The sequence below is a fragment of the Anser brachyrhynchus genome (genome assembly GCF_964034855.1).
Source record: "Anser brachyrhynchus genome assembly, contig: SCAFFOLD_97, whole genome shotgun sequence".
Taxonomy (NCBI): domain Eukaryota; kingdom Metazoa; phylum Chordata; class Aves; order Anseriformes; family Anatidae; genus Anser; species Anser brachyrhynchus.
In genome coordinates this window covers 220,998-248,803 of record NW_027663763.1, presented here as the reverse complement: position 1 = coordinate 248,803, position 27,806 = coordinate 220,998, and positions in this window count along the sequence as shown.

Below are 27,806 nucleotides of genomic sequence, written 5' to 3'. Positions count from 1 at the left end.
GGGGATGCAGTGCGGTGACTCAAGAGAGTGCACTGGCACCACTGGGGATGCACTGCAGTGAGTCCAGAGAGTGCACTGGCACCACTAGGGATGCAGTACAGTGAGCTCAGAGAGTGCACTGGCACCACTGGGGATGCACTGCAGTGAGTCCAGAGAGTGCACTGGCACCACTGGGGATGCACTACAGTGAGTCCAGAGATTGCACTGGAACCACTGGGGATGCAGTGCAGTGAGTCCAGAGAGTGCACTGGCACCACTGGGGATGCAGTGCATTGAGTCCAGAGAGTGCACTGGCACAACTGGGGATGCACCCCGGTGAGTCCAGAGAGTGCACTGGCACCAGTGGGGATGCAGTGAAGTGAGTCCAGAGAGTGCTCTGGCACCACTGGGGATGCACTGCAGTGAGTCCAGAGAGTACACTGGCACCAGTGGGGATGCAGTGCAGTGAGTCCAGAGAGTGCACTGGCACCACTGGGGATGCACTGCAGTGAGTCCAGAGAGTGCACTGGCACCACTGGAGATGTGTCCAGTGAGTCCAGTGAGTGCACTGGCACCACTGGGGATGCAGTGCAGTGAGTCCAGAGAGTACACTGGCACCACTGGGGATGCACTGCAGTGAGTCCAGAGAGTGCACTGGCACCACTGGGGATGCAGTGCAGTCAGACCAGTGAGTGCACTGGCACCACTGGGGGTGCAGTACAGTGAGTCCAGAGAGTGCACTGGCACCACTGGGGATGCCCTGCAGTGAGTCCAGACAGTGCACTGGCACCACTGGGGATGCCCTGCAGTGAGTCCAGAGAGTGCACTGGCACCACTGGGGATGCAGTGCAGTGAGTCCAGAGAGTGCACTGGCACCACTGGGGATGCAGTGCAGTGAGTCCAGAGAGTGCACTGGCACCACTGGGGCTTCAGTGCAGTGAGTCCAGAGAGTGCACTGGCACCACTGGGGATGCACTGCTGTGAGTCCAGAGAGTGCACTGGTACCACTGTGGATGCAGTACAGTGAGTCCACAGAGTGCACTGGCACTAGTGGGTATGCAGGACAGTGAGTCCAGAGAGTGCACTGGCACCACTGGGGATGCAGTGCAGTGAGTCCAGAGAGTGCACTGGCACCACTGGGGATGCGGTGCTGGAAGTCCAGAGAGTGCTTTGGCACCAGTGGGGATGCAGTGCAGTTACTCCAGAGACTGCACTGGCACCACCGGGGATGCAGTGCAGTGAGTCCAGAGAGTGCACTGGCACCACTGGGGATGCAGTGCACTGAGTCCAGAGATTGCACTGGCACCACTGGGGATGCAGTGCTGTGACTCCAGAGAGCGCACTGGCACCACTGGGGATGCAGTGCAGTGAGTCCAGAGAGTGCACTGGCACCACTGGGGATGCACTGCAGTGAGCCCAGAGAGTGCACTGGCACCACTGGGGATGCACTGCAGTGAGTCCAGTGAGTGCACTGGCACCACTGGGGAAGCAGTGCAGTGAGTCCAGAGAGGGCAGTGGCACCACTGGTGATGCAGTTTAGTGAGTCCAGAGAGTGCACTGGCACCACTGGGGATGCAGTGCAGTGAGTCCAGTGAGTGTACTGGCACCACTGGGGATGCACTGCAGTGAGTCCAGAGAGTGCACTGGTACCACTGAGAATGCACTTCAATGAGTCCAGAGAGTGCACTGGCACCACTGGGGATGCACTGCAGTGAGTCCAGAGAGTGCAGTGGCACCACTGGGGATGCACTGCAGTGAGTCCAGAGAGTGCTTTGGCACCAGTGGGGATGCACTGCAGTTACTCCAGAGACTGCACTGGCACCACTGGGGATGCAGTGCAGTGAGTCCAGAGAGTGCACTGGCACCAGTGGGGATGCACTGCAGTGAGTCCAGAGAGTGCACTGGCACCACTGGGGATGCACTGCAGTGAGTCCAGAGAGTGCACTGTCACCACTGGGGATGCAGTACAGTGAGTCCACAGAGTGCACTGGCACCACTGGGGATGCAGTGCAGTGAGTCCAGAGAGTGCACTGGCACCACTGGGGATGCAGTGCAGTGAATCCAGTGAGTGCACTGGCACCACTGGGGATGCTCTGCAGTGAGTCCAGAGAGTGCACTGGCACCACTGGGGATGCACTGCAGTGAGTCCAGTGAGTGCTCTTGCACCACAGGGGATGCAGTGCAGTGAGTCCAGAGATTGCACTGGCACCACTGGGGATGCAGTGCTGTGACTCCAGAGAGCGCACAGGCACGACTGGGAATGCAGTGCAGGGAGTCCAGAGAGTGCACTGGCACCACTGGGGATGCACTACAGTGAGTCCAGAGATTGCACTGGCACCACCGGGAATGCAGTACAGTGAGTCCACACAGTGCACTAGCACCACTGGGGATGCGGTGCAGTGAGTCCAGAGAGTGCACTGGCACCACTGGGGATGCAGTGCAGTGAGTCCAGAGAGTGCACTGGCACCACTGGGGATGAAGTGCAGTGAGTCCAGAGAGTGCACTGGCACCACTGTGGATGCAGTGCATTGAGTCCAGAGAGTGCACTGGCACAACTGGGTATGCACTTCAGTGAGTCCAGAGAGTGCACTGACACCACTGGGGATGCAGTGCAGTGAGTCCAGAGAGTGCAGTGGCACCACTGGGGATGCAGTGCAGTGAGTCCAGAGAGTGCACTGGCACCACGGGGATGCAGTGCAGTGAGTCCAGAGAGTGCACTGGCACCACTGGGGATGCAGTGCTGTGACTCCAGAGAGCGCACAGGCACCACTGGGGATGCAGTGCAGTGAGTCCAGAGAGTGCACTGGCACCACTGGGGATGCAGTGCAGTGAGTCCAGAGAGTGCACTGGCACCACTGGGGATGCACTGCAGTGAGTCCAGTGAGTGCACTGGCACCACTGGGGAAGCAGTGCAGTGAGTCCAGAGAGTGCAGAGACACCACTGGTGATGCAGTTTAGTGAGTCCAGAGAGTGCACTGGCACCACTGGGGATGCAGTGCAGTGAGTCCAGTGAGTGTACTGGCACCACTGGGGATGCACTGCAGTGAGTCCAGAGAGTTCACTGGCACCACTGAGAATGCACTTCAGTGAGTCCAGAGAGTGCACTGGCACCACTGGGGATGCACTTCAGTGAGTCCAGAGAGTGCACTGGCACCACTGGGGATGCAGTGCTGTGACTCCAGAGAGTGCACTGGCACCACTGGGGAAGCAGTGCAGTGAGTCCAGAGAGTGCACTGGCACCACTGGGGATGCGGTGCCGGGAGTCCAGAGAGTGCTTTGGCACCAGCGGGGATGCACTGCAGTTACTCCAGAGACTGCACTGGCACCACTGGGGATGCAGTGCAGTGAGTCCAGAGAGTGCACTGGCACCACTGGAGATGCACTGCAGTGAGTCCAGAGAGTGCACTGTCACCACTGGGGATGCACTGCAGTGAGTCCAGAGAGTGCACTGGCACCACTGGGGATGCAGTGCAGTGAGTCCAGAGAGTGCACTGGCACCACTGGAGATGCACTGCAGTGAGTCCAGAGAGTGCCCTGGCACCACTGGGGATGCATTGCAGTGAGTCCAGAGAGTGCACTGGCACCACAGATGATGCAGTACAGTGAGTCCAGTGAGTGCACTGGCACCATTGGGGATGTAGTGCAGTGACTCGAGAGAGTGCACTTGCACCACTGGGGATGCTGTGCAGTGAGTCCAGAGAGTGCACTGGCACCACTGGGGATGCACTACAGTGAGTCCAGAGAGTGCACTGGCACCACTGGGGATGCAGTGCAGTGAGTCCAGAGAGTGCACTGGCACCACTGGGGCTGCAGTGCAGTGAGTCCAGAGACTTCACTGGCACCACTGGGAATGCACTGCAGTGAGTCCAGAGAGTGCACTGGCACCACTAGGGATGCAGTACAGTGAGCTCAGAGAGTGCACTGGCACCACTGGGGATGCACTGCAGTGAGTCCAGAGAGTGCACTGGCACCACTGGGGATGCACTACAGTGAGTCCAGAGATTGCACTGGAACCACTGGGGATGCAGTGCAGTGAGTCCAGAGAGTGCACTGGCACCACTGGGGATGCAGTGCATTGAGTCCAGAGAGTGCACTGGCACAACTGGGGATGCACCCCGGTGAGTCCAGAGAGTGCACTGGCACCAGTGGGGATGCAGTGCAGTGAGTCCAGAGAGTGCTCTGGCACCACTGGGGATGCACTGCAGTGAGTCCAGAGAGTACACTGGCACCAGTGGGGATGCAGTGCAGTGAGTCCAGAGAGTGCACTGGCACCACTGGGGATGCACTGCAGTGAGTCCAGAGAGTGCACTGGCACCACTGGGGATGTGTCCAGTGAGTCCAGTGAGTGCACTGGCACCACTGGGGATGCAGTGCAGTGAGTCCAGAGAGTACACTGGCACCAGTGGGGATGCAGTGCAGTGAGTCCAGAGAGTGCACTGGCACCACTGGGGATGCAGTGCAGTCAGTCCAGTGAGTGCACTGGCACCACTGGGGGTGCAGTACAGTGAGTCCAGAGAGTGCACTGGCACCACTGGGGATGCCCTGCAGTGAGTCCAGACAGTGCACTGGCACCACTGGGGATGCCCTGCAGTGAGTCCAGAGAGTGCACTGGCACCACTGGGGATGCAGTGCAGTGAGTCCAGAGAGTGCACTGGCACCACTGGGGATGCAGTGCAGTGAGTCCAGAGAGTGCACTGGCACCACTGGGGCTTCAGTGCAGTGAGTCCAGAGAGTGCACTGGCACCACTGGGGATGCACTGCAGTGAGTCCAGAGAGTGCACTGGCACCACTGGGGATGCACTGCAGTGAGTCCAGAGAGTGCACTGGTACCACTGGGGATGCAGTACAGTGAGTCCACAGAGTGCACTGGCACTAGTGGGTATGCAGGACAGTGAGTCCAGAGAGTGCACTGGCACCACTGGGGATGCAGTGCAGTGAGTCCAGAGAGTGCACTGGCACCACTGGGGATGCGGTGCTGGAAGTCCAGAGAGTGCTTTGGCACCAGTGGGGATGCAGTGCAGTTACTCCAGAGACTGCACTGGCACCACCGGGGATGCAGTGCAGTGAGTCCAGAGAGTGCACTGGCACCACTGGGGATGCAGTGCACTGAGTCCAGAGATTGCACTGGCACCACTGGGGATGCAGTGCTGTGACTCCAGAGAGCGCACTGGCACCACTGGGGATGCAGTGCAGTGAGTCCAGAGAGTGCACTGGCACCACTGGGGATGCACTGCAGTGAGCCCAGAGAGTGCACTGGCACCACTGGGGATGCACTGCAGTGAGTCCAGTGAGTGCACTGGCACCACTGGGGAAGCAGTGCAGTGAGTCCAGAGAGGGCAGTGGCACCACTGGTGATGCAGTTTAGTGAGTCCAGAGAGTGCACTGGCACCACTGGGGATGCAGTGCAGTGAGTCCAGTGAGTGTACTGGCACCACTGGGGATGCACTGCAGTGAGTCCAGAGAGTGCACTGGTACCACTGAGAATGCACTTCAATGAGTCCAGAGAGTGCACTGGCACCACTGGGGATGCACTGCAGTGAGTCCAGAGAGTGCAGTGGCACCACTGGGGATGCACTGCAGTGAGTCCAGAGAGTGCTTTGGCACCAGTGGGGATGCACTGCAGTTACTCCAGAGAGTGCACTGGCACCACTGGGGATGCAGTGCAGTGAGTCCAGAGAGTGCACTGGCACCAGTGGGGATGCACTGCAGTGAGTCCAGAGAGTGCACTGGCACCACTGGGGATGCACTGCAGTGAGTCCAGAGAGTGCACTGTCACCACTGGGGATGCAGTACAGTGAGTCCACAGAGTGCACTGGCACCACTGGGGATGCACTGCAGTGAGTCCAGAGAGTGCACTGTCACCACTGGGGATGCACTACAGTGAGTCCAGAGAGTGCACTGGCACCACTGGGGATGCAGTGCAGTGAGTCCAGAGAGTGCACTGGCACCACTGGGGCTGCAGTGCAGTGAGTCCAGAGACTTCACTGGCACCACTGGGAATGCACTGCAGTGAGTCCAGAGAGTGCACTGGCACCACTAGGGATGCAGTACAGTGAGCTCAGAGAGTGCACTGGCACCACTGGGGATGCACTGCAGTGAGTCCAGAGAGTGCACTGGCACCACTGGGGATGCACTACAGTGAGTCCAGAGATTGCACTGGAACCACTGGGGATGCAGTGCAGTGAGTCCAGAGAGTGCACTGGCACCACTGGGGATGCAGTGCATTGAGTCCAGAGAGTGCACTGGCACAAATGGGGATGCACCCCGGTGAGTCCAGAGAGTGCACTGGCACCAGTGGGGATGCAGTGCAGTGAGTCCAGAGAGTGCTCTGGCACCACTGGGGATGCACTGCAGTGAGTCCAGAGAGTACACTGGCACCAGTGGGGATGCAGTGCAGTGAGTCCAGAGAGTGCACTGGCACCACTGGGGATGCACTGCAGTGAGTCCAGAGAGTGCACTGGCACCACTGGGGATGTGTCCAGTGAGTCCAGTGAGTGCACTGGCACCACTGGGGATGCAGTGCAGTGAGTCCAGAGAGTACACTGGCACCAGTGGGGATGCAGTGCAGTGAGTCCAGAGAGTGCACTGGCACCACTGGGGATGCAGTGCAGTCAGTCCAGTGAGTGCACTGGCACCACTGGGGGTACAGTACAGTGAGTCCAGAGAGTGCACTGGCACCACTGGGGATGCCCTGCAGTGAGTCCAGACAGTGCACTGGCACCACTGGGGATGCCCTGCAGTGAGTCCAGAGAGTGCACTGGCACCACTGGGGATGCAGTGCAGTGAGTCCAGAGAGTGCACTGGCACCACTGGGGATGCAGTGCAGTGAGTCCAGAGAGTGCTCTGGCACCACTGGGGCTTCAGTGCAGTGAGTCCAGAGAGTGCACTGGCACCACAGGGGATGCACTGCAGTGAGTCCAGAGAGTGCACTGGCACCACTGGGGATGCACTGCAGTGAGTCCAGAGAGTGCACTGGTACCACTGGGGATGCAGTACAGTGAGTCCACAGAGTGCACTGGCACTAGTGGGTATGCAGGACAGTGAGTCCAGAGAGTGCACTGGCACCACTGGGGATGCAGTGCAGTGAGTCCAGAGAGTGCACTGGCACCACTGGGGATGCGGTGCTGGAAGTCCAGAGAGTGCTTTGGCACCAGTGGGGATGCAGTGCAGTTACTCCAGAGACTGCACTGGCACCACCGGGGATGCAGTGCAGTGAGTCCAGAGAGTGCACTGGCACCACTGGGGATGCAGTGCACTGAGTCCAGAGATTGCACTGGCACCACTGGGGATGCAGTGCTGTGACTCCAGAGAGCGCACTGGCACCACTGGGGATGCAGTGCAGTGAGTCCAGAGAGTGCACTGGCACCACTGGGGATGCACTGCAGTGAGCCCAGAGAGTGCACTGGCACCACTGGGGATGCACTGCAGTGAGTCCAGTGAGTGCACTGGCACCACTGGGGAAGCAGTGCAGTGAGTCCAGAGAGGGCAGTGGCACCACTGGTGATGCAGTTTAGTGAGTCCAGAGAGTGCACTGGCACCACTGGGGATGCAGTGCAGTGAGTCCAGTGAGTGTACTGGCACCACTGGGGATGCACTGCAGTGAGTCCAGAGAGTGCACTGGTACCACTGAGAATGCACTTCAATGAGTCCAGAGAGTGCACTGGCACCACTGGGGATGCACTGCAGTGAGTCCAGAGAGTGCAGTGGCACCACTGGGGATGCACTGCAGTGAGTCCAGAGAGTGCTTTGGCACCAGTGGGGATGCACTGCAGTTACTCCAGAGAGTGCACTGGCACCACTGGGGATGCAGTGCAGTGAGTCCAGAGAGTGCACTGGCACCAGTGGGGATGCACTGCAGTGAGTCCAGAGAGTGCACTGGCACCACTGGGGATGCACTGCAGTGAGTCCAGAGAGTGCACTGTCACCACTGGGGATGCAGTACAGTGAGTCCACAGAGTGCACTGGCACCACTGGGGATGCAGTGCAGTGAGTCCAGAGAGTGCACTGGCACCACTGGGGATGCAGTGCAGTGAATCCAGTGAGTGCACTGGCACCACTGGGGATGCAGTGCAGTGAGTCCAGAGAGTGCACTGGCACCACTGGGGATGCGGTGCTGGAAGTCCAGAGAGTGCTTTGGCACCAGTGGGGATGCAGTGCAGTTACTCCAGAGACTGCACTGGCACCACCGGGGATGCAGTGCAGTGAGTCCAGAGAGTGCACTGGCACCACTGGGGATGCAGTGCACTGAGTCCAGAGAGTGCACTGGCACCACTGGGGATGCAGTGCACTGAGTCCAGAGATTGCACTGGCACCACTGGGGATGCAGTGCTGTGACTCCAGAGAGCGCACTGGCACCACTGGGGATGCAGTGCAGTGAGTCCAGAGAGTGCACTGGCACCACTGGGGATGCACTGCAGTGAGTCCAGAGAGTGCACTGGCACCACTGGGGATGCAGTGCAGTGAGTCCAGAGAGTGCACTGGCACCAGTGGGGATGCACTGCAGTGAGTCCAGAGAGTACACTGTCACTACTGGGGATGCAGTGCAGTGAGTCCAGAGAGTGCACTGGCACCACGGGGGATGCAGTGCAGTGAGTCCTGAGAGTGCACTGGCACCACTGGGGATGCACTGCAGTGAGTCCAGAGATTGCACTGACACCACTGGCGATGCAGTACAGTGAGTCCACACAGTGCACTAGCACCACTGGGGATGCAGTGCAGTGAGTCCAGAGAGTACACTGGCACCAGTGGGGATGCAGTGCAGTGAGTCCAGAGATTGCACTGGCACCACTGGTGAGCACTGCTGTGAGTCCAGAGAGTGCTCTTGCACCACAGAGGATGCAGTGCAGTGACTCAAGAGAGTGCACTGGCAGCACTGGGGATGCAGTGCAGTGAGTCCAGAGAGTGCACTGGCACCACTGGAGATGCAGTGCAGTGAGTCCAGAGAGTGCAATGGCACCACTGCGGATGCACTGCAGTGAGTCCAGAGAGTGCACTGGCTCCACTGGGGATGCACTGCAGTGAGTCCAGAGAGTGCACTGGCACCACTGGGGATGCAGTACAGTGAGTCCAGAGAGTGCACTGGCACCACTGGGGATGCAGTGCAGTGAGTCCAGTGAGTGTACTGGCACCACTGGGGATGCACTTCAGTGAGCCCAGAGAGTGCACTGGCACCACTGAGAATGCACTGCAGTGAGTCCAGAGAGTGCACTGGCACCACTGGGGATGCAGTGCACTGAATCCTGTGAGTACACTGGCACCACTGGGGATGCAGTGCAGTGAGTCCAGAGAGCTCACTGGCACCACTGGGGATGCAGTGCAGTGAGTCCAGAGAGTGCACTGGCACCACTGGAGATGCAGTACAGTGAGTCCAGTGAATGCACTGGAACCACTGGGGATGCAGTGCAGTGAGTCCAGAGAGTGCACTGGCACCACTGGGGATGCACTTCAGTGAGTCCAGTGAGTGCACTGGTACCACTGGGCCTGCAGTGCAGTGAGTCCAGAGAGTACACTGGCACCACTGGGGATGCAGTGCAGTGAGTCCAGAGAGTGCACTGGCACCACTGGGGATGCAGTACAGTGAGTCCAGTGAAGTGCACTGGCACTACTGGGGATGTAGTGCAGTGACTCGAGAGAGTGCACTGGCACCACTGGGGATGCAGTGCAGTGAGTCCAGAGAGTGCACTGGCACCACTGGGGATGCAGTGCAGTGAGTCCAGAGAGTGCACTGGCAGCAGTGGGGATGCAGTGCAGTGAGTCCAGAGAGTGCACTGGCACCACTGGGGATGCAGTGCAGTGAGTCCAGAGACTTCACTGGCACCACTGGGAATGCAGTGCAGTGAGTGCAGAGAGTGCACTGGCACCACTGCGGATGCAGTGCAGTGAGTCCAGAGAGTGCACTGGCGCCACTGGGGATGCACTGCAGTGAGTCCAGAGAGTGCACTGGCACCACTGGGGATGCAGTGCTGTGACTCCAGAGAGTGCACTGGCACCACTGGGGATGCAGTGTAGTGAGTCCAGAGAGTGCACTGGCACCAATGGGGATGCACTGCAGTTAGTCCAGAGAGTGCACTGTCACCACTGGGGATGGAGTACAGTGAGTCCACATAGTGCACTGGCACCACTGGGGATGCAGTACAGTGAGTCCAGAGAGTGCACTGGCACCACTGGACATGCAGTGCAGTGAGTCCAGAGAGTGCACTGGCACCACTGGGGATGCACTTCAGTGACTCCACAGAGTGCACTGGCACCACTGGGGATGCAGTGCAGTGAGTCCAAAGACTTCACTGGCACCACTGGGGATGCAGTGCAGTGAGTCCAGAGAGTGCACTGGCACCACTGGGGATGCACTGCAGTGAGTCCAGAGAGTGCACTGGCACCACTGGGGATGCAGTGCAGTGAGTCCAGTGAGTGTACTGGCACCACTGGGGATGCACTTCAGTGAGCCCAGAGAGTGCACTGGCACCACTGAGAATGCACTTCAGTGAGTGTAGAGACTGCACTGGCACCACTGGGGATGCACTGCAGTGAGTCCAGAGACTGCACTAGCACCACTGGGGATGCAGTGCAGTGAATCCTGTGAGTACACTGGCACCACTGGGGATGCAGTGCAGTGAGTCCAGAGAGCTCACTGGCACCACTGGGGATGCAGTGCAGTGAGTCCAGAGAGTGCACTGGCACCACTGGAGATGCAGTACAGTGAGTCCAGTGAATGCACTGGAACCACTGGGGATGCAGTGCAGTGAGTCCAGAGAGTGCACTGGCACCACTGGTGATGCAGTACAGTGAGTCCAGTGAGTGCACTGGTACCACTGGGCCTGCAGTGCAGTGAGTCCAGAGAGTACACTGGCACCACTGGGGATGCAGTGCAGTGAGTCCAGAGAGTGCACTGGCACCACCGATGATGCAGTACAGTGAGTCCAGTGAAGTGCACTGGCACCACTGGGGATGTAGTGCAGTGACTCGAGAGAGTGCACTGGCACCACAGTGGATGCAGTGCAGTGAGTCCAGAGAGTGCACTGGCACCACTGGGGATGCAGTGCAGTGAGTCCAGAGAGTGCACTGGCAGCAGTGGGGATGCAGTGCAGTGAGTCCAGAGAGTGCACTGGCACCACTGGGGATGCAGTGCAGTGAGTCCAGAGACTTCATTGGCACCACTGGGAATGCAGTGCAGTGAGTGCAGAGAGTGCACTGGCACCACTGGGGATGCAGTGCAGTGAGTCCAGAGAGTGCACTGGCGCCACTGGGGATGCACTGCAGTGAGTCCAGAGAGTGCACTGGCACCACTGGGGATGCACTGCAGTGAGTCCAGAGAGTGCACTGGCACCACTGGGGATGCACTGCAGTGAGTCCAGAGAGTGCACTGGCACCACTGGGGATGCACTTCAGTGACTCCAGAGAGTGCACTGGCACCACTGGGGATGCAGTGCACTGAGTCCAGAGAGTGCACTGGCACCACTGGGGATGCACTGCAGTGAGTCCAGAGAGTGCACTGGCACCACTGGTGATGCAGTCCAGTGAGTCCAGTGAATGCACTGGCACCACTGGGGATGCTGTGCAGTGAGTGCAGAGAGTGCACTGGCACCACCTGTGATGCAGTACAGTGTGTCCAGTGAGTGCACTGGCACCACTGGGGATGCAGTGCCTTGACTCCGGAGAGCGCACTGGCACCACTGGGGATGCAGTGTAGTCAGTCCAGTGAGTGCACTGGCACCACTGGGGATGCAGTGCAGTGAGTGCAGAGATTGCACTGGCACCACTGGGGATGCAGTGCAGTGAGTGCAGAGAGTGCACTGGCACCACTGGGAGTGCACTTCAGTGAGTTCAGAGAGTGCACTTGCACCACTGGGGATGGGTTTCAAGCCAACTGCATTAACCGCTCATGCTTCTTTCTTATGAGACGTTAGTAAACCAATTACATAGCCTTGTCAAGACTAAATCACAGGTAAAAATCCTGTACATCTCATGTGGCCAACCACTCCCAACTAGGATTCCAAGAACCAGGAGGTTCGGTGAAAATAGGGCTAGTGCTATTAGAGGGGTGATTATTAGGGTAAGCCCTAAGCTGTCTTTAATGGAGAAGTATGGGTGGAATGGGATTTTGTCGCAGTCTGATACGATTCCTAGTGGGTTATTTGAGCCTGATTCGTGTAGGAAGGTTAGGTGGACTAGGGTGATTCCTGCAATTAGGAAGGGCAGTAGGAAGTGGATGGCGAAGAATCGGGTTAAGGTTGGATTGTCTACTGAGAATCCTCCTCAGGCTCATTCTACTAGAGTTTGCCCAATGTACGGGATGGCTGAGAATAGGTTGGTGATTACGGTGGCCCCTCAGAATGACATTTGTCCTCATGGTAGGACATACCCTACGAAGGCAGTTGCTATTAGGGTGAGTAGGAGGATTACTCCTGTGTTTCAGGTTTCTTTGTATAGGTAGGAGCCGTAGTAGAGGCCTCGTCCGATGTGTAAGTAGATGCAGATAAAGAAGAGCGAAGCACCGTTGGCGTGGAGGTTGCGGATGAGCCATCCGTACTGGACGTCTCGGCATGTGTGAGCTACTGAGGAGAAGGCGAGTGAAGTGTCTGCGGTGTAGTGTATGGCTAGTAGCAGGCCTGTTAGGATTTGTGTGGCTAAGCAGATGGCTAGAAGGGAGCCGAAGTTTCATCAGGCAGAGATGTTGGAGGGGGCGGGTAGGTCGATTAGGGAGTTGTTGATTATTTTTAGTAGGGGATGGGATTTGCGGATGTTAGGGGCCATTAGTGAGTCTGTGTGTTATTAGGATTATTACCAGGATGGAGAGGGCGAAGGATCCTAGGTAGGCCTTAATTAGCCCTGTGTGTATTGAGGTTGCGGCTTTGCTTGCGGCTACTTGTAGTTCAGCAAGGCCCTCTGGCCCTATTTTTTTGAGTCAGGAGAGGTCGATCAAGTGTAGGGCAATGTTTTGTCCCTTTTCTAGTAGGTTTTTGGAGAAGAATCGGTGTACTAGGGGGTTGAAGTACCCTAATGCAGAGGAGAAGTTTATGAGGGGGTTTGGTTTGGGGTGAGTGAGGGTGTGTGTTATGTTCGATAGTTCTAGGGCTAGGATGATTCCTAGGATTGTTATGAGGATGGCAGCGGTTTTGGTGATAAGGGGTATGGTTATTGGGGGGGTTTTGGTTGGTGTGATGAAAGAGGTAATGATTATTCCTGCTGTAATGCTGCCTAGGGCGAGTCGGGTTAGGGGGGCGGTGATTAGTGGGTTGTTTTCGTTTATTGATACTATTGGGGGGATTCGGGTTTGTCCAGCTTGGACTAGGATGGTTATGCGGATGCTGTAGGTTGCGGTGAATGCTGTGGCTATAAGGGTTAGGAGTAGGGCTCAAGTATTTAGGTATGATGTGTTTAAGCTTTCGATGATGAGGTCTTTTGAGTAGAATCCGGCTAGGAATGGGGTTCCTATCAGCGCCAGGTTTCCGATGGTTAGGCAGGAAGTAGTGACTGGGAGTATTTTCTGTAGGCCTCCTATCTTTCGGATATCTTGTTCTCCGTTTAGGTTGTGGATGATAGACCCTGAGCATAGGAATAGTATGGCTTTAAAGAAGGCATGGGTTGAGATGTGTAGGAAGGCTAGTTGTGGGAGGTTTAGTCCGATAGTGACTATTATTAGTCCTAGTTGGCTGGATGTTGAGAAAGCAATGATTTTTTTGATGTCATTTTGGGTTAGGGCGCATGTGGCAGCGAATAGGGTTGATAGAGCACCTAGGCATAGGCAGGCAGTTAGGGCTGTCTGGTTGGTGGCTAGCAGGGGGTGCATGCGGATGAGCAGGAAGATTCCGGCTACTACTATGGTACTGGAGTGCAGTAGGGCTGATACTGGGGTGGGGCCTTCTATTGCTGCGGGCAGTCATGGGTGGAGTCCAAATTGGGCGGATTTTCCTGCGGCTGCGAGGATTAATCCTAAGAGGGGGAGTATTGGGGTTTGGTGGGGGTGTACGGCTTGTTGGATCTCTCAGGTGTTGAATGTTGAAGCTAGTCATTCTATGCTCAGGGTCAGTCCGATGTCTCCGATTCGGTTGTAGATTACGGCTTGTAGGGCGGCGGTGTTGGCATCTGCTCGGCCTTGTCATCAGCCGATGAGAAGGAAGGACATGATTCCTACTCCTTCCCAGCCTACGAATAGGAGGAATATGTTGTTTGCGGTTGTTAGGAGGAGTATGGCGACTAGGAATGTCAGTAGGTAGGTGAAAAATTTTGTTACGTATGGCTCTGAGGCCATGTATCATATGGCGAATTGTAGGATTGATCATGTTACAAATAGGGCGATTGGAAGAAATGTTATTGAGTATTGGTCTATTTTTAGGCTCAGGGGGATTTTAAAGTTTATAATGAATTTTCACTCCCAGTGGCAGGTGACAGATTCTATTCCCGAGTAGATGAATGCGGTTGTAGGGGCTAGGCTAATTAGGAATGCGGTTTTAACAGCGCGGGTGGTGGCTTGTGGGGTGCTTTTAAAGTTTTTAAATAGAAATGGCAGGATGATTGGGGTTAGGAGGATTGTCAGCGTGAGTAGTGTGAGGGAGTTGATTAGTAGTGTGGGGTTCACTCCTTTTACTTGGATTTGCACCAAGATGGGTGGTTCCTAAGACCAGTGGATTGCTGTTATCCTTTAAAAGTAAGGGGGCTGAGGTTTTAGGCTCAGATGTAAGAGTTAGCAGCTCTTGTTGGTTAAACCCTCCCCTCGGCAGGTAAGAAGGTTTGAACTTCTATTCTTAGAATCACAGTCTAATGTTTGGTTTAAACTATACTTGCATGAGGGGATTCCGGAGATCAGTTCGGGTTTGAGGATTAGGAGGAATATTGGGATAATGTGGAGTGTTATGAGCAGGTGTTCTCGCGTGGTTGAGTTTTGCATAGATGTGATGTGGGAGGGGATTGAGCCTCGTTGGGTCATTAGTAGTATGAATAAGGTGTAGGAGGCGGTTAGTAGGGTTGCGATTCCTGTTAGGATGATCGTGAAGGCAGATCAGTTGAATAAGGTGATTATAATGGTTAGCTCTGCTATGAGGTTTGTTGTTGGGGGTAAGGCTATGTTTGTTAGATTGGCCAGCAATCATCAGGTAGCTATGAGTGGTAGGAGAGGTTGTAGGCCTCGTGTGAGTAGTAGAATTCGGCTGTGCGTACGTTCATAGTTTGTGTTGGCTAGGCAGAATAGTATGGAGGAAGTTAGTCCATGGGAAATTATTAGGATCATTGCCCCTGAGAATGATCAGTGGGTTTGGATTATTCCTGCGGCGATAACTAGGCCTATGTGGCTAACGGATGAATAAGCGATTAGTGATTTTAGGTCTGTCTGTCGTAGGCAGATTGAGCTAGTCATTAGGGCGCCTCATAGGGCCAGGGTTAGGAAGGGGTAGTGCAGGAGGTTGGACAGTGGGCCCATAAATAGAGTGACTCGTATAATTCCGTATCCTCCTAGCTTTAGTAGTAGGGCGGCGAGGAGTATTGAGCCTGTGATGGGTGCTTCTACGTGGGCTTTTGGCAGTCAGAGGTGTAGGCCGTATAGTGGGGCTTTTACTATGAATGCTATGAGCAGTGCTAGACCTGATAGTATTCCTGTCCATGAGGTGGATAGGGTTGGGTGGGTTAGTTGTAGGGTTGGCAGGTGCAGGGTGCCAATTTTCACGTATAGGTGTATGATTGTGATTAGCAGGGGTAGAGAGCTTACTGGCGTGTAGAATAGCAGGTAGATGCCAGCGCTTAGGCGTTCTGGTTGGTTCCCCCATCGGGTGATTAAGATTAGGGTGGGAATGAGGGTTGCTTCAAATGAGATGTAAAATAGTGCTAGTTCTGTGGTGGAAAAGGCTAGTAGGATGAATGGCTGGACTGCGACTAAGGTTGAGATAAAGATTCGTTTGCGTTGTAGGGGTTCTTGTTGCAGGTGGTTTTGGCTTGCTATGATTATGAGTGGGAGTAGTCAGCAGGATAGTACTAGGAGGGGGGATGAGATTTGGTCAATTCCTGTTCAGTTGGATAAAAATTTGTAGGGGTAGTAGGTTGGGATTAATCACTGTAGGCTTAGGGCAGCGATTAGGAGGCTGTATAAGGTGGTGTTAGTCCATAGAAATTTTGGTGGAGACAGCAGGGCTGTTGGAAGAAGTATGATTGTGGGTAGGATGATTTTTAGCATTGCAGGAGGTTTAGGTTGTGTAGATGGTCGGAGCCATGTGTGCGGGTGGAGGCTACTAGGATGGCCAGGCCTGTGCCCGCCTCACACGCTGAGAAGGTTAGCATGAGAATTGGTACCATGGTGAATGAGGAGACTTGGTTTTCGATGGATCATATTGATAGGCCTACGAATATCGATAATATTATGCTTTCAAGGCATAGTAGGGTGGATACTAGGTGGGTTCGGTGGAAGGCTAGTCCTAGTCCGCTGAAAATGAAGGCTGAGTAGAAGCTTAAATGTAGGGGCGACATAAGAAAGTTACAGGGTTGGCTGTAATCTGCTGGGTCGAAACCAGCTATCTTTTTGGTTAGACTAACTTTCTGTTATTCTGCTCATTCTAGGCCCCCTTGAATTCACTCGTAGGCCAGTCCGAGTGTTAGGAGAAGGAGGATCGCTACAGTTCAGGTGAGGGTCATTAGGGGGGATTGGAGTTGGACGGCTCATGGCAGGGGGAGTAGGAGGGCGATTTCTAGGTCGAATAGGAGGAACAGGATGGCTACTGAGGAAGAATCGGACTGAGAATGGTAATCGAGCAGATCCAAGTGGGTCGAATCCACATTCGTACGGTGAGAGTTTCTCTGAGTCGGGGTTTATTTGGGCGAGTCAGAAGTTTAATGCGGTTAGGGCGGCGCTTAGGATTGATGATAGGGCGAATATGAACATGAGTGCGTTCATTGCTCTCCTCTGGGTTTATACCAGATTCTAGAGATTGGAAGTCAATTGTAATTAATATACTAGAAGAGCAAGATCCTCATCAGTAGATGGTTATGTAGAGGAATAGTCAGATGACGTCTACGAAGTGTCAGTATCAGGCTGCTGCCTCGAATCCGAAGTGGTGGTCTGATGTAAAGTGGAACTTGATCAGTCGGAAGAGGCAGACGGTCAGGAAGGAGGATCCGATGATTACGTGGAGTCCGTGGAATCCAGTGGCAACGAAGAAGGTAGATCCGTAGACGCTATCGGCGATTGAGAATGGGGCTTCGTGGTATTCTATTGCTTGTAGGGCTGTGAAGTAGAATCCCAGGAGGATCGTTAGGGTTAGGGCGTGGATGGCGTGTTTTCGGTTTCCTTCTGTGATGCTGTGATGGGCTCACGTTACGGTAACGCCTGAGGCTAGTAGGATGGCTGTGTTTAGTAGGGGGACTTCTATCGGGTTGAGTGGTTTAATTCCTGTTGGGGGTCATTGGCCTCCTAGTTCTGGGGTTGGGGCCAGGCTCGAGTGGAAGAACGCTCAGAAGAACCCTAAGAAGAAGAATGCTTCGGATGTGATGAAAAGGATTATGCCGTATCGTAGGCCTTTTTGGACTGTGGGAGTGTGATGGCCTTGGAAGGTGCTTTCTCGTACAATGTCTCGTCATCATTGGAGTATTACTAGGAGTATTGAGATGAGGCCTAGGGTTAGTAGTATGGATGAGTTGTAGTGGAATCACATGATTAATCCTGAGGTTGTGAGTAGGGCGGCGGCTGCCCCGAAGATTGGTCAAGGGCTTGGGTCAACTATGTGGTATGAGTGTGCTTGGTGTGCCATTAGATGTTTTCTTGTAAGTATAGGCTTAGAAGGAGCACGAAGACGTAGGCCTGGATTATGGCTACTGCTACTTCTAGGATGGTTAGGAGTAGTAGGATGATTATTGTTAGGATGGATACTGCAGGAAGGGTGGGTGTTAATGCAATGGAGGCTGTAGAGATGAGTTGGATGAGTAAGTGTCCTGCTGTAAGGTTGGCTGTAAGGCGGACTCCGAGGGCTAGGGGGCGGATTAGTAGGCTGGTTGTTTCGATCAGGATTAGTGCGGGGATTAGGGGTGTAGGGGTACCTTCGGGTAATAGGTGGGCTAAAGAGGCTGATGGTTGGTTTCGTAGGCCTGTTAGTAGTGTGGCGAGCCATAGTGGGAAGGCTAGGGCTATGTTCATAGATAGTTGGGTGGTTGGGGTGAATGTATATGGAAGGAGGCCTAGAAGGTTGATTGTAAGAAGTATGATTATTAGGGATGTAAATATTATGGCTCATTTGTGGCCATTTTTGTTGAGTGGGACTATTAGTTGTTTTGTGATTAGGTGAAGGAGTCATGTTTGGATAGTAGAAAGGCGGTTGTTGATTCATCGGTTGTTTGGGGACGGGAATAGTAGGGCTGGGAAGAGTAGGGATAGTAGGATTAAGGGGATGCCAAATAGATTGGGGCTGGAAAATTGGTCAAAGAAGCTTAGGTTCATGGTCAGGATCATGGTGTGGGTTTGGTAGTGAGGGAGGTCTTATTTGATGGGGGGTTGGTTGTGGTGAAGGCTAGTAGTTTTGGTTGGATGAGGAGTGCTAGGGTTAATCAGGTTATAATTATGATTGAAAATCATGGTGCGGGGTTAAGCTGTGGCATATCATTAAGGAGGGGGAAGTCCCTCTTTGGCTAGCTTAAAAGGCTAGTGCTGTTGCATAGCTTCTTAATGATTAGGATGATGATAGAAGGGACGATCAGGCCTCGAAATGTGGGAGTGGGGTTGATTCTACTACAATGGGTATGTAGCTGTGATTAGCCCCGCAAATTTCTGAGCATTGTCCGTAAAAAATCCCAGGCCGGGTGGTAATGAATGAAGTTTGGTTTAGTCGGCCTGGGATTGCGTCTGTTTTAACTCCGAGCGTTGGGACTGCTCAGGAGTGGAGTACGTCTCCTGCAGTAATGATCACACGGATGGGGGATTCTATTGGGATAACTACGCGGTGGTCAACTTCTAGCAGTCGGAAGTGGCCGTTGGGTAAGTCTGGGGTGGGCACTATGTAGGAGTCGAATGATAGGTCTTTGAAGTCTGTGTATTCGTAGCTTCAGTATCATTGGTGGCCGATGGCTTTTAGGGTGAGGTCTGGTTCATCGATTTTGTCCATTATGTAGAGGATTTGTAGGGATGGGAGGGCGAGGAGTACCAGGACGATAGCAGGTAGGATTGTCCAGATCAGCTCTACTTCTTGGGCGTCTACAGCATTGGACGAGAGTTTTTCTGTTAGTATGTGGGCTAAAAGGTAGAGAACTAGGCTGCAGATAGCTAGGGCAACGATTAGGGCGTGGTCGTGGAATTCAACGAGTTCTTCTATGATGGGTGATGAGGCGTCTTGGAATCCTAGTTGGGAGTGGTTGGCCACATGAGATGTACAGGATTTTTACCTGTGATTTAGTCTTGACAAGGCTATGTAATTGGTTTACTAACGTCTCATAAGAAAGAAGCATGAGCGGTTAATGCAGTTGGCTTGAAACCAGCATGTGAGGGTTCGATTCCTTCCTTTCTTGTACTTGGACGAAGGCCGGTTCCTCGAAAGTATGGTATGGGGGAGGGCAGCCGTGGATTCATTCAACGTTTGTGGTAGTTAGTTCTGGTTGTAGGACTTTTCGTTTGGCCGAAAAGGCTTCTCAGATGATGAATATTAGTATGATTACGGCTACTATTGAGATTAGGGAGCCGATGGAGGAAATGGTGTTTCATAGTGTGTAGGCGTCGGGATAGTCCGAGTATCGTCGGGGTATTCCTGCTAGGCCTAGGAAGTGCTGGGGGAAGAACGTTAGGTTTACTCTTGTAAATATTACCCCGAAGTGGGCTTTTGCTCATGTTTGGTGTAGGGTAAACCCAGTGAGTAGTGGGAATCAGTGAGTAAATCCTGCTAGAATGGCAAAGACGGCGCCTATGGATAGGACGTAGTGGAAGTGGGCAACTACGTAGTACGTGTCGTGCAGGGCGATGTCTAGGGAAGAGTTTGCAAGAACGCTTCCTGTTAATCCTCCGATGGTAAATAGGAAGATAAATCCTAGAGCTCATAGTATTGGGGGGGTCTCATTTGATTGTTCCTCCGTGCAGGGTGGCTAGTCAGCTAAATACTTTGATTCCGGTAGGGATGGCAATGATTATAGTGGCTGATGTAAAGTAGGCTCGGGTATCAACGTCTATTCCTACTGTAAACATGTGGTGAGCTCAGACGATGACTCCTAGGAAGCCGATGGATAGTATGGCTCAGACTATTCCCATGTAGCCGAAGGGCTCCTTTTTGCCTGAGTAGTACGTGACTACGTGTGAGATGATTCCAAACCCCGGTAGGATCAGAATATAGACTTCTGGGTGTCCGAAGAATCAGAATAGGTGTTGGTACAGGATTGGGTCTCCTCCTCCAGCGGGGTCGAAGAATGTGGTGTTTAGGTTTCGATCAGTTAGTAATATTGTAATACCGGCGGCGAGTACGGGGAGTGATAGAAGGAGTAGGATGGCGGTAATTAGTACGGATCAGGCAAATAGTGGGGTTTGGTATTGTGAGAGTGCGGGGGGTTTTATGTTGATGGCTGTGGTGATAAAGTTGATGGCCCCAAGGATGGAGGAGATACCGGCTAAGTGGAGTGAGAAGATAGCCAGGTCTACTGAAGCTCCGGCGTGGGCAAGGTCACCTGCTAGGGGAGGGTAGACAGTTCAGCCTGTGCCGGCGCCAGCTTCTACAGTGGATGAGGCTAGTAGGAGGAGGAATGATGGGGGGAGGAGTCAAAAGCTTATGTTGTTTATTCGCGGGAATGCTATGTCGGGGGCACCGATTATGAGGGGGACTAATCAGTTGCCGAATCCTCCGATCATGATGGGTATGACTATAAAGAAGCTTATTACAAAGGCGTGAGCGGTAACGATTACATTGTAAATTTGGTCGTCGCCTAGGAGAGTTCCTGGTTGTCCTAGTTCTGCGCGGATTAATAGGCTGAGTGCGGTGCCGACTATTCCTGCTCATGCCCCGAAGATGAGGTACAGGGTGCCAATATCCTTATGGTTAGTGGAAAATAGTCATCGGTTGATGAAGGTGACGGGTAAGATGGCTGAGTGTTGAAGCGTTAGGCTGTAGTCCTTTTTACAGAGGTTTAATTCCTCTTCTTATCGGCTCTGTAGCGAAATTCATGTTGAGTTGCAAGCTCATCGATGCGCACTAGGGTGCGTCAGGGTCTTTGTAGGCAGAAGCCAATTGGTTTAGGCATTTAGCTGTTAACTAGAGTTTTGTGGGATCGAAGCCCATCTGTCTAGGGAGGCTTTAGCTTAATTAAAGCGTCTGACTTGCATTCAGAAGATACAGGTTAATATTCTGTAAGTCTTAATGTGCAGAAACTAAGAGGGTTTAACTCTTATTTAAGGCTTTGAAGGCCTTCGGTTTGGGGTGTTATCCTAAGTTTCTAGACAATGGCATGTATTATTGGGGACAGGGGAAGTAAGAGGATTGATAGTGAGGCAAGGACCGCAGTAGGTGTGCTTGGGGCTTTGCTAGTGTATCATTGTTTTATGTGGTTAGAGGAGTTGGGGGGAAGGGTAATTGTTGAGTGGTATGCGAGGCGTAGGTAGAAGAAGAGGCTGAGCAGTGATAGCATGGCAATTGCCATGGCTGCTGGTGTTATTTCCTGTTTAGTTAGTTCTTGGATGATAAGTCACTTTGGTATAAAGCCTGTTAATGGGGGGAGGCCTGCTAGGGATAAAAGTACTAGTATTAGGGTGGCGTTTAGCACTGGGGTTTTTGTTCATGAGGTTGTGATCATGGATAGGTTAAGGGCTTTGATTTTGTTAAGGGCTAGGAATACGGCTGATGTTATGATTGTGTATAGGTAGAAGGTAAGTAAGGCCAATTTGGGGCTGTAAACTAGGATGATGGCGATTCAGCCTAAGTGGGAGATGGACGAGAAGGCTAGGATTTTGCGTGTTTGTGTTTGGTTCAGTCCTATTCAGCCTCCTAGTGCTGTTGAGGCTAGGGCCATGGCGGTGAGTAGAGCTGGGTCGAGGGATTTGGATGTTAGTAGGAGCAGGGTTAGTGGGGGGAATTTTATGAGGGTCGAGAGTAGCAGGGCTGTTATTAGTGGCGATCCTTGTAGTACTTCTGGGAATCAGAAGTGAAATGGCACTAGGCCCAGTTTAATAGCGATTGCTGCTGTCAGTAGTAGACAGGAGGTTGGGTGGTTTATTTGTGTGATGTCTCATTGGCCGGTGACTCAGGCATTGGTTATGCTAGAGAATAGGACCAGGGCGGAAGCAGCTGCTTGGGTTAGGAAGTATTTCGTTGCGGCTTCTACTGCTCGTGGGTGGTGGGATTTGGCAATTAGGGGAATGATGGCTAGTGCGTTGATCTCCAGTCCTGTCCAGGCCAGAACTCAGTGGTTGCTGGAAATTGTGATTGTGGTGCCCAAGATGAGGCTGAAGGTTATGATTGGGGTCGCGTAAGGGTTCATTAGTAGAGGAGGGGGTTAAACCATCATTTTCGGGGTATGGGCCCGATAGCTTGATTAGCTGACTCTACTAGAAAATAATATAAGGGAAGTATGGAGAATTTTGATTTCTCTTGTGTGGGTTCAATTCCTACTTTTCTAAGGTCAACAGGAAATGAGAGGGCTGTTATACCTCTATGTTCACTTTATCATAGTGACCCTTTGTAGTTCAGGCACATTTCCTTATGTAAGGAGGTAGGCCTGCATAGCAGATAGGTATGCTGATGTGTCAGAGGCACAGAGCTAGTGTGAGGGGTAGGAAGTTTTTTCATAGTAGGTGCATTAGTTGGTCATATCGGAATCGTGGGTATGAAGCTCGGACCCATAAGAAACCAGAAGATAGTAGGAGGACTTTTGTGGCTAGGATGACGGGGAATAGTTCTGTGGGTGGCCCTAGGGCGCTTGGGTTTAGGAATATGATGGAATATGATGGAAGTGTATTTATTAGCATAATGTTCGCATATTCAGCTAGGAAGAATAAGGCGAAGGGTCCTGCGGCGTATTCAACGTTAAACCCTGAGACTAGCTCAGATTCACCCTTTGTGAGCTCGGTTTGTCTCTGCTAGGGTGGATACGTATCATATTATTGCTAGGGGTCATGAGGAGAAAATGAAGTATAGAGGCTCCTGTGCGATGGCAAAGGAGCTGAGTGTGTAGCTTCCGCTTAGTATGATTATTGATAGCAGGATTATGGCCAGTGTCACTTCGTATGAAATGGTCTGTGCTACTGCCCGTAGGGCTCCGATTAGTGCGTATTTTGAGTTCGAGGCTCAGCCTGATCATAGGACTGAGTAGACGGCTAGGCTTGACATGGCTATTAGGAAGAGAACTCCGAGGTTTAGATCTGCTAGGGGAAATGGGAGTGGTAGTGGTGCTCAAGTGGTGAGGGCTAGGACAAGGGCTAGTATTGGTATCAGAATGAATAGAAGTGGGGAAGAGGTAGAGGGTCGGATGGGCTCTTTGGTAAATAGTTTCAGTCCGTCCGCAAATGGTTGAAGTAGGCCAAAAGGCCCGACAACGTTAGGGCCTTTGCGGGATTGTATGTAGCTTAGGATTTTCCGTTCTACTAGGGTTAGGAAGGCTACTGCAATCAGGATTGGGATGATGTATAGGAGGGATATAACGAGGCAGCTTAGTGTTGTTATTTGAATCATGGGTGAAGCTAGGGAGAGGATTTGAACCTCTGGGGAAAGGGCTTAAGCCTTCTGCACTTGCCGGGCTCTGCCACTCTAGCTGGTCCTTTTCTAGGATTGAAAGTGGTGGGGGAAGGCCCTCTTCACGGTTTAGTTGGTTTCACTGCTTAGAGGGGGGGGGCGTGCTTGTGGTATTGGCCCCACTTTCCCGGTCCTTTCGTACTGGGGAGAGTGTGTCATAGATAGAAACCGACCTGGATTGCTCCGGTCTGAACTCAGATCACGTAGGACTGTTAATCGTTGAACAAACGAACCCTTAATAGCGGCTGCACCATTAGGATGTCCTGATCCAACATCGAGGTCGTAAACCCCCCTGTCGATATGGGCTCTTGAGGGGGATTGCGCTGTTATCCCTGGGGTAGCTTGGTCGATTAATCAATTATATTGGGTCTGGTCACTGTTAGCACTTTGAGGGGTAGCTCTAGGTAAAGAGGTATGGTCTTGTTTTTGGAGGATTTGTTCTCCTCCAAGGTCGCCCCAACCGAAAAATATCGACCAGGCTCTGCGATGGTAGTGGCCCCAGTGGGGTTGATTGAGGATTCGCGGTGGTCGTTGATTTTTAAGTTCCACAGGGTCTTCTCGTCTTATGTTCACATCCCCGCTTTTGCACGGGGAGATCAATTTCACTGATTATCTGTGAGAGACAGTTAAGACCTCGTTTAGCCATTCATACAAGTCTCGATTTATGGGACAATTGATTGCGCTACCTTTGCACGGTTAGGATACCGCGGCCGTTAAACCTAAGTCACCGGGCAGGCATCACCTTCAATACATGTTTAATTTGCTGAAGGCTATGTTTTTGGTAAACAGTCGGGCCTTATTAATTTGCCGAGTTCCTTTCACAGATTTTAATCGCTCTTATAGGCGCTCCTGAGTCGGGTTAACAGGGTTAGTTAATACGTGGTCTTGTAGGGGTTTTTGTATCTGTCTAGGTCTGTTAATAATGTTTCTATGTAAGCTTGCGCCGTTAGAGGGGTGTGGCCCTGTACATGAGGGGCCTAGGATGATTCCTAGGATTGTTATGAGGATGGCAGCGGTTTTGGTGATAAGGGGTATGGTTATTGGGGGGGTTTTGGTTGGTGTGATGAAAGAGGTAATGATTATTCCTGCTGTAATGCTGCCTAGGGCGAGTCGGGTTAGGGGGGCGGTGATTAGTGGGTTGTTTTCATTTATTGATACTATTGGGGGGATTCGGGTTTGTCCAGCTTGGACTAGGATGGTTATGCGGATGCTGTAGGTTGCGGTGAATGCTGTGGCTATAAGGGTTAGGAGTAGGGCTCAAGTATTTAGGTATGATGTGTTTAAGCTTTCGATGATGAGGTCTTTTGAGTAGAATCCGGCTAGGAATGGGGTTCCTATCAGCGCCAGGTTTCCGATGGTTAGGCAGGAAGTAGTGACTGGGAGTATTTTCTGTAGGCCTCCTATCTTTCGGATATCTTGTTCTCCGTTTAGGTTGTGGATGATAGACCCTGAGCATAGGAATAGTATGGCTTTAAAGAAGGCATGGGTTGAGATGTGTAGGAAGGCTAGTTGTGGGAGGTTTAGTCCGATAGTGACTATTATTAGTCCTAGTTGGCTGGATGTTGAGAAAGCAATGATTTTTTTGATGTCATTTTGGGTTAGGGCGCATGTGGCAGCGAATAGGGTTGATAGAGCACCTAGGCATAGGCAGGCAGTTAGGGCTGTCTGGTTGGTGGCTAGCAGGGGGTGCATGCGGATGAGCAGGAAGATTCCGGCTACTACTATGGTACTGGAGTGCAGTAGGGCTGATACTGGGGTGGGGCCTTCTATTGCTGCGGGCAGTCATGGGTGGAGTCCAAATTGGGCGGATTTTCCTGCGGCTGCGAGGATTAATCCTATGAGGGGGAGGATTGGGGTTTGGTGGGGGTGTACGGCTTGTTGGATCTCTCAGGTGTTGAATGTTGAAGCTAGTCATGCTATGCTCAGGATCAGTCCGATGTCTCCGATTCGGTTGTAGATTACGGCTTGTAGGGCGGCGGTGTTGGCATCTGCTCGGCCTTGTCATCAGCCGATGAGAAGGAAGGACATGATTCGTACTCCTTCCCAGCCTACGAATAGGAGGAATATGTTGTTTGCGGTTGTTAGGAGGAGTATGGCGACTAGGAATGTCAGTAGGTAGGTGAAAAATTTTGTTACGTATGGCTCTGAGGCCATGTATCATATGGCGAATTGTAGGATTGATCATGTTACAAATAGGGCGATTGGAAGAAATGTTATTGAGTATTGGTCTATTTTTAGGCTCAGGGGGATTTTAAAGTTTATAATGAATTTTCACTCCCAGTGGCAGGTGACAGATTCTACTCCCGAGTAGATGAATGCGGTTGTAGGGGCTAGGCTAATTAGGAATGCGGTTTTAACAGCGCGGGTGGTGGCTTGTGGGGTGTTTTTAAAGTTTTTAAATAGAAATGGCAGGATGATTGGGGTTAGGAGGATTGTCAGCGTGAGTAGTGTGAGGGAGTTGATTAGTAGTGTGGGGTTCACTCCTTTTACTTGGATTTGCACCAAGATGGGTGGTTCCTAAGACCAGTGGATTGCTGTTATCCTTTAAAAGTAAGGGGGCTGAGGTTTTAGGCTCAGATGTAAGAGTTAGCAGCTCTTGTTGGTTAAACCCTCCCCTCGGCAGGTAAGAAGGTTTGAACTTCTATTCTTAGAATCACAGTCTAATGTTTGGTTTAAACTATACTTGCATGAGGGGATTCCGGAGATCAGTTCGGGTTTGAGGATTAGGAGGAATATTGGGATAATGTGGAGTGTTATGAGCAGGTGTTCTCGCGTGGTTGAGTTTTGCATAGATGTGATGTGGGAGGGGATTGAGCCTCGTTGGGTCATTAGTAGTATGAATAAGGTGTAGGAGGCGGTTAGTAGGGTTGCGATTCCTGTTAGGATGATCGTGAAGGCAGATCAGTTGAATAAGGTGATTATAATGGTTAGCTCTGCTATGAGGTTTGTTGTTGGGGGTAAGGCTATGTTTGTTAGATTGGCCAGCAATCATCAGGTAGCTATGAGTGGTAGGAGAGGTTGTAGGCCTCGTGTGAGTAGTAGAATTCGGCTGTGCGTACGTTCATAGTTTGTGTTGGCTAGGCAGAATAGTATGGAGGAAGTTAGTCCATGGGAAATTATTAGGATCATTGCCCCTGAGAATGATCAGTGGGTTTGGATTATTCCTGCGGCGATAACTAGGCCTATGTGGCTAACGGATGAATAAGCGATTAGTGATTTTAGGTCTGTCTGTCGTAGGCAGATTGAGCTAGTCATTAGGGCGCCTCATAGGGCCAGGGTTAGGAAGGGGTAGTGCAGGAGGTTGGACAGTGGGCCCATAAATAGAGTGACTCGTATAATTCCGTATCCTCCTAGCTTTAGTAGTAGGGCGGCGAGGAGTATTGAGCCTGCGATGGGTGCTTCTACGTGGGCTTTTGGCAGTCAGAGGTGTAGGCCGTATAGTGGGGCTTTTACTATGAATGCTATGAGCAGTGCTAGACCTGATAGTATTCCTGTCCATGAGGTGGATAGGGTTGGGTGGGTTAGTTGTAGGGTTGGCAGGTGCAGGGTGCCAATTTTCACGTATAGGTGTATGATTGTGATTAGCAGGGGTAGAGAGCTTACTGGCGTGTAGAATAGCAGGTAGATGCCAGCGCTTAGGCGTTCTGGTTGGTTCCCCCATCGGGTGATTAAGATTAGGGTGGGAATGAGGGTTGCTTCAAATGAGATGTAAAATAGTGCTAGTTCTGTGGTGGAAAAGGCTAGTAGGATGAATGGCTGGACTGCGACTAAGGTTGAGATAAAGATTCGTTTGCGTTGTAGGGGTTCTTGTTGCAGGTGGTTTTGGCTTGCTATGATTATGAGTGGGAGTAGTCAGCAGGATAGTACTAGGAGGGGGGATGAGATTTGGTCAATTCCTGTTCAGTTGGATAAAAATTTGTAGGGGTAGTAGGTTGGGATTGATCACTGTAGGCTTAGGGCAGCGATTAGGAGGCTGTATAAGGTGGTGTTAGTCCATAGAAATTTTGGTGGAGACAGCAGGGCTGTTGGAAGAAGTATGATTGTGGGTAGGATGATTTTTAGCATTGCAGGAGGTTTAGGTTGTGTAGATGGTCGGAGCCATGTGTGCGGGTGGAGGCTACTAGGATGGCCAGGCCTGTGCCCGCCTCACACGCTGAGAAGGTT